At 39.3% G+C, this 7,992-nt stretch overlaps 1 pseudogene; it reads right to left on the minus strand.

The window, feature by feature from the left end:
* Positions 1-2,735: 2,735 nt before the first annotated feature.
* On the minus strand, positions 2,736-3,600 carry LOC142840615 (large ribosomal subunit protein eL8 pseudogene; annotated as a pseudogene).
* Positions 3,601-7,992: the final 4,392 nt, after the last annotated feature.

The raw sequence follows: 7,992 nt of genomic DNA on the forward strand, positions 1-7,992 counted from the left end.
TGCCCTTCAATGGAAGAATGGATGAAGAAAGTATGGAATATATACATATTAGAGTACTACTCAGCAGTAAAAAACAAGGACTTCTTGAATTTTGCATGCAAATGGACGGAAATAGAAAACACTATCCTGAGTGAGGTAAGCCAGACCCAAAAAGAGGAACATGGGATGTACTCACTCATATTTGGTTTCTAGCCATAAATAAAGGACATTGAGCTTATAATTCGTGATCCTAGAGAAGCTAAATAAGAAGGTGAACCCAAAGAAAAACATATAGGCATCCTCCTGAATATTAACCTTCATCAGGCGATGAAAGGAGACAGAGACAGAGACCCACATTGGAGCACTGGACTGAAATCTCAAGGTCCAAATCAGGAGCAGAAGGAGAGAGAGCACGAGCAAGGAACTCAGGACCGCGAGGGGTGCACCCACACACTGAGACAATGGGGATGTTCTATTGGGAACTCACCAAGGCCACCTGGCCTGGGTCTGAAAAAGCATGTGATAAAACCGGACTTGCTTAACATAGCGGATAATGAGGACTACTGAGAACTCAAGAACAATGGCAATGGGTTTTTGATCCTACTGCATGTACTGGCTTTGTGGGAGCCTAGGCAGATTAGATGGTCACCTTACTAGACCTGAATGGAGGTGGGTGGTCCTTGGTCTTCCCACAGGGCAGGGAACCCTGATTGCTCTTCGGGCTGAGCGGGAGGGGGACTTGATTGGGGGAGGGGGAGGGAAATGGGAGGCGGTGGCGAGGAGAAGGCAGAAATCTTTAATAAATAAATTAAAAAAATAAAAAAATATGTTTTTATTCTTGTGAATTTCACACAATGTATTTTCAGCATACTAACAAAGGTTAGGTGAGTTGTCCATAAATATACAGTATGAGTCAGATTTTGAATTATCTTAGGTCTGTATTTATTTTGGGGATGACAAGAAGGTTCTAAATTAATTGTAGTCACAGTTGCATAACTGGATATATTAAAAATCACTGAATTACAAAGAAATTACTTCACTCAACTGCTGACTGAGATGAATCTGGTACACAGGTTATACCATGAAAGACCTGAATAACAGCGCCCCCATTCAGCATGAAGCGGTTTGGAGAGAAAAAACTGCTCCCATATTCCCAAATATTGTTTATAAATGTTCTTTTACATTTAAAGGGGAATATAATATAGATATGAATAATTTAAATTGTTTAAATTTTACTCTATTGATATAAATTTAGGGTCCATTTTGTTATATGTACGTGTATTTCTGACCTTGACTAAGGTATTGTGATTGTGTAGTTCATATAACAATGTAATGTATATACATTGTTAATGAATAATCATCAATAATAGTCAAGCTTTTAGACATGTTAGATTTTCTAGATGTGCATAGATATATTTCAGATAGGCATTCTTCATATCTTTCAAAGACTACAGAATATGACATTTTAAATGTTTTAATAACTTAGGGCTTTTCATGACAATGAGACACGTCTGCTCCTGGCAGCACCAATCTACTTCAAAAGGAAGGTGGGCATCAAAGAGATTCCTTATGGAGTTTGATAGGCATTTGGGCAAGAAATCGCTCTTGCCTGGACTATTGAATAAACTGGACACAGAGAACGCTCAGAGAGAGGACTGCTGAACTTGCCTAAAGGTGAGATGATCTTTCGGGCTTCGTAATTCATGAAAGCGTCTGCGAGACATTCTGCAGGACACAGCAGATAGTGACTGAACTGCCTTTGAAATTTCATGCTTCATGGAAATGTCTGCTGGAAACTATAGGCCGAAGATGGATGCCCCAACGGTACAGAGGAACTTTGTGTGACTGTCCAAGCAGTGAGATGTCTCTGTGATTTCTAGAGTTTTATAAGTTGCTTACTTCTCATTTACTTAGGTAATATTATATCCTTCTGGAGGCTTGATGGAGTTGAAGAACAGATAGATAGTTATAGTTGTTTTCCTTTGTTAAAAGATAAAGTAGACGTAAATATTGTAACTGTAATTCTTACTTGATAACTGTTTTGTTATATGTAATTTTGCTATGTTAAAGTTAAAACCTTCCTTTTTTTGTTTAAACAGAAAAAGGGGAAATGATGTGGGAGGGTCTTCTTTTTGTGCTGATTTCATTGGTTAATAAAGAAACTGCCTTGGCCCAGTTGATAGGCCAGCCCTTAGGTGGGCAGAGTAGACAGAACAGAATGCTGGGAAGAAGGGAAGTGAGGTCAGACGTGATGAAGCTCCGGCCCAAGATGGAAGTAGGCTAGACTCTTTCCTGGTAAGCAATTACATGGGAAGTTAAAAAAGGCAAGATCTCCTGAGTAAATTGGGAGCATGGTGACCTTGGGGGAGGGTTGAGGTGGGGTTGGGAGAGGCAGGGATCGGAATAGAGAAAAATGTAGACCTCAATAAAATATTTAAAAAAGGAAAAAAATAAGGAAATGTAGGTTAGTAATTAGTCACCTATTATATAATCAAACTTGTAGTCACATTGGGTAGGTTTTCAAGGTTAAACAAAGATATATTTAGATAGACAAGTCATCTTAAAACACTTCAGAGATCTATAGAATCTGGTATTTAAGATGTTTAATAACATAGGCTCTTTGTTATGACAATGAGACATTTCTGCTCCTGGCAACACCAATCTACTTCAGAGAAGATAATGGGTACTGAAGAAACTCCACATGTGTTGAATTATCGTGGGTTGAGAAATACCAGGCTAGCTACAAGGTACACAAATTATTTTTTTTGGAAGTTTTATAATTATATTTATATACAGAAAACTCAGCAGTACATTTAACCCAGTTTAGTGGCGAGTTCTTTGGCCTTTGCCTTTTCCAGCTTGGCAATTCGAGCCACAGATTTAGGACCCAGGACGTTGCCTCCCCAGTGGCGGCAGATCTCATCATATCTGTCGTTGTAATTGGTCCTAATAGCTTCCACCAGCTTGGCCAGAGCACCCTTGTCTTCCGAGTTAACCTGTGTGAAGGCAAAAGTGGTGCACGTCTTCCTATGGACCAGCCGCCCCAGCCTGGCCTTTCCCTTGATGATGCAGTAGCGGACCCCCATCTTGCGACAGAGAGCAGGCTGGAAGACCACCAGCTCAATGGGGTCTATGTCGTGGGCAATCACCACCAGCTGAGCCTTCTTGTTCTCTACCAAAGTGGTGACTGTATTGACGCCTGCTCGAAGGACAGGTGGTCTCTTAGTCGGGACATCCCCTTTGCCGGCAGCTTTCTTCTCAGCACGGGCCAGCAGCCTCTGCTTCTTTTCCTGCTTGGTCTCTGGCCTGTACTTGTGGGCAAGTTTAAGCAACTGGGTAGCTGTTTGCCGGTCCAGGGCCTGGGTGAACTGGTTAATGGCTGGAGGAACTTTGAGCCGCTTATAGAGGATGGCCCTCTGCCGCTGCAGCCTAATGTAGCGGGGCCATTTGACGAAGCGCGTGAGATCTCTCTTGGGCTGGATGTCCTGCCCAATGCCGAAGTTCTTAGGCCTCTTCTCAAACAAAGGATTCACCACCTTCTTCGCCTCCTGCTTCTTCACGATGGCGGGGGCCGGGGCTACCTTCTTCCCCTTGGCCTTCTTTCCCTTGGGCATCTTGCTGGGCTGGAGGAGAGAGCAAGGTACACAAATTATATTTTCCTTTATTATAAGGGGGCAAACTCATGAAACAGAAATGAGAAGTCCAAGCTCAGCTGTGTAGCATGGGAACCACAGAAAGAGAGAGCGAACCCTGGGCTGCCTGGCATTTTTCTCCAAGTACCCAAATAGTCACACCCTAAGTTTGTCCCACCCCTTAAAGTTCATTGGCTGACAGAGGTTCCCATCACACATGGAGTTTACTTTCTTTGTGGAAAAAGTAAACTCCTGGGAAAGAAAATGCCCTTGCCTCAACTGCTGACAACATGCTGTCTTAATTTGATAAGCAGAACACAGAAAAAAGTGACTTCCAAACATTGTAAAGACAAGGAGGAACAACCTTTCAGAATATCCTGCTTCACAGAAATCTCTGTCAGATATGCTAGCCCTGTAGGCCAAGGATAGATGCCTGAACGTTGCAGAGGGACTTTACGTGACCATGCAGGCAGACAACTCTTTCTGTCATTCCTCATATTTTTTGGAAGTCACTTGCTCACAATTCCTGTTTTCTCAGTTAATATTATGTCCTTCTTGGGTCTCTGAGGTAGTTGAAGACCAGATAGTTGTAGAAGTCCTGTTTACTTGATGCAGAAAACAAGTTATGACAGAAAACAAATCAGGTACAAGACTTTGGACTCACCAAGATAGGATTGATATGGAGTATTTTTTTCTGAATTCATCAAAATCCAAACCATTTTGGAACAGATATTGTTGATGTATTTATTGCTTTTATATATTGTATATAGTCATTGTAACTATTATATATATATTAGTTATAACCTTTTTTATTTTAGGCACAAAGGGGAAATGTGGTGATATTTCATTTGTATTTTGGTAAATAAAGCTTGCCTAGAGATCAGAGAGTAAAATAAATCCACTGGTCAGCCTTACAGACCACACAGTGGTGACAGACATCTTTAATCCCAGTAGCCACACTAGTTTTCCATAGAAACCAGGTGGTAGTGGTGTATGCCCTTAATCCCAGAACTAGAGAGAATTATAAGGTGGGAGGAGAGCTGGGCAGTGGTGGCGCACGCCTTTAATCCCAGCACTCGGGAGGCAGAGGTAGGCGGATCGCTGTGAGTTCGAGACCAGCCTGGTCTACAGAGCTAGTTCCAGGACAGGCTCCAAAGCCACAGAGAAACCCTGTCTCGAAAAACAAAAACAAAACAAAAAAAAGGTGGGAGGAGACAGCTCTCAGACACAGTCTCATTCTGAGATTTCTGGAGGCAGAATCACTATTTTGGGCTGAGGTAGAGAGAAGAGCCAGTGGTTAGCTGTTTTGCTTTTCTAACCTGCTTTTCTAACCTTCAGGTTGAACCCCAATATTTGTCTCTGGGTTTTTATTAGCCATGCTACAACCTACCAGAAAAGATTCCTTTCCTTTCTGCCACCCTAGCAAGTTGGTCCTTTTCTTCCCAGGATCTATCTCTTATTCCTCTTTTCAGTGCCCAAGAAAATGAAGAGCATTATCCAAAAGGACTTCCAGGTTTTGGTATAACTGGGGTCACTCTAGATGATACTGTACAGGAAAGAAAAACAGAATGTTGTAGGTCGAAAAAATAAAAAGTTTTGCTATTAAGCTCTTCCCTGTATCTTCTATTCCCCCTTTGAATCTGTTCTGGTCACCATCATATCTAGACTGCACAGTAATTGTGGGTAATAGGGTGAATACTTGTGAGCTATTATTTATGGATATTTACATTGATTTAGTTTTTTATTTTATATACAAATATAAACAAATTATATTTGTTACTTTTGTTTATATTATTTGTACACCTATGCAAAGTTATTCATTCAGATTGTATATATGCATGTTTCTACATCTGTTTAGGACATTTTGTATATTGATACAACTTTTAGGATATATTTTCATATTGCATTATATATTACTCCTACCTCTGATCAAGATACTTATATATTGTTTAGATTTAGAGGTCATTGTCCTCATTTGTTGCACATTTGTTTACGGTTTATTTAATATTCTGACATGAAGATTTAGTCTTTAAGTTATACAGGTCTTAAATAGTATAGGTCAATAGTTGTACATGTTTGTTGTATATATAGTCAGATCAATTAGGTTCTTTAGATACACAGAGATTGTATTCTGTTTAGATAGGTAATCTTCAACCACTTCCAGGATCTGTAGAACATGGCATTTAAATAACTTAGCGTTTTGTTGACATGAGACATGATTGCTCCTGACAGATCCAATCTATTTCCCAACAAAATGTTGAGCACCAAAGGCAACTCACTTGGAGTTTGTTTTCTTCTTGGCACCATTGGCCTTTGGGTAAGGAACTGCACATCCCTCAACCACTGTCAAAGTACATCATATCCAAAAATGGATAAGCAGGACACAAGGAAAAAGACTATTAAATCTTGCCAAGACAGGGTAAGATGGTTCTGAAAATTTTCCTGCCTCTGAAAATGGTCTGTCAATTATGCTAAGTCTTAGCCAAAGTTGGTTGCTTCAACATTACAAATGAGACTTTGGATGATTGCTCAGGTAGCTAATTGTCTCCGTAATATATTGCTTGCTTTAGAAGCTGATTGATTGCACTTCCTGCCTGCTCAAGTAATATTATCTCCCTTCTCAGGCCTTCGATGTGGTTGAAGATTATATAGTCATAGTTACTGTACTCTAATGATCTTGCCAAGCCATTTCCTATACGAGACTTAGACTCCTTAGGATAGAATGTTTATTAAAACATTTAGCATATGTTCTTTGCTTAATATTGTTTAAGCTAGTTGTAATTCTAATTATACTTGATATCTGTTCCTAGTGTATATAGTTTTGTATTGGGTTTGGGACTCTCTTATTTAATCAAAAGGGGGAGGTTCTGTGGGAGCACATTCTGCTCCTTCATCCCATAATATTTAAGATACTAGCCCTCTTGGGTGTGGTCTCTTATACTATAAAAGCAGCTGTAAAGCGTGTGTCCCTCTCTTGCTTCCAGCTCCTGCTTGCGGCTGCTAGACTCTGTTTCTGTTCATGCAGAGAACTGTCACCTAGGACAGTGATCTGTAAGTTTTCCCTTAAATAAATAACCCTTTATTATTTATAATTTTGAACTGGTGTGGGATTATTTTGTGACTTCTGTCATCAGTATAGAACCTTTGTACTTCCACAGAGAACTCTTCATATCTTACAGAACACCATATAAATGCTGTGTTAGGTTGATATCACTGGGGGGCCTTCTCTTTTCTGAAGGGAGATGGCATAACAGTAGATCTGAGGGAGAAAGGAGGTGGGAGAGGACTGGAGAAGAAAAGGGAGGGAAGGCTGCAGTTGAGATGTATTGTATGAAAGAAAGATGAAGAAAAAAAGTTTGCCTCAGTTCTTACTCTTTGGAAGACACATCTAAGGTGCAAGTGGCTATTGAATAAATAAAATGAAATGAATAATTAGAAATAAGAATGGACCAATGAGCACTGACTTATTAAGCAAATGTAGGTCTTAAATGTGGAGGAATATTGCATATAGAAGTATTTCTACATTGTTTGAATTATTTATGCCTATAATATATTCAATTAGTATATATAAATAAAAAAATATTAAAAAGAAAATTTAGATGAATTTTATTTCATTTTTGGATGGGAACATACTTTTCTTGAATCCACTTGCAACTGAACAGTAACAACCAATGTCACTTACTGGCAATTTTTATGTAATGTTTGCTGTAATCACTAAACAGGAATTTGTTTGTCTAAATAATATACATTTTCATTATGGCTATCTTTCATGACAAGATGGTGGTGAACTTTTTCATTCTTTTCCATAGTTTCCCACTTTTTATGATTAACATGTATAACATTTATAAGTCAAACAAAATTAAGGAAGTTATTTATCAATTGTTATGGAAGAACTTGTAATTAGTTCCCAATTGATTTGCTTTGCTGAAGTTTTAATTATCCCGTATAGTTCATTAAAGACTGATTTTTTTCCTCTGAAAGTTCTTCTAATTGGTACCCTATTAATCATGCAGTGAGGAGGACGCTACTTTAATGAAGTCCCTGAAGCCACTGAGCATTGAGTTCAGGACTAGTCACCATAGGGACAACACAATGGAGATTTTTTTCTGTTTCTTTGGCTTTAAGCTATTTCAGAAAAGCAACTTTTGCAAAATTCTGCACATACACTCATGTGATGTTGAAAGTTATCCTCAAGAGAGCCACTGATGGCTTGCTTCATCAACATTTTGTCAACATTATACAGTGGCATTTGTATTCTGTTTCTTCAAGTGCTCTCAAATAAACCCAAATGCTTAAACACACACAAAAAAAATAGAAGGTCCTCTTCTCCATAGTGGCCAGCCCTAGTCTGAACACATTGAATACCATTGCCTTTCTGCTT

Source organism: Microtus pennsylvanicus, chromosome X (assembly GCF_037038515.1).
Source record: "Microtus pennsylvanicus isolate mMicPen1 chromosome X, mMicPen1.hap1, whole genome shotgun sequence".
Classification (NCBI taxonomy): Eukaryota; Metazoa; Chordata; class Mammalia; order Rodentia; family Cricetidae; genus Microtus; species Microtus pennsylvanicus.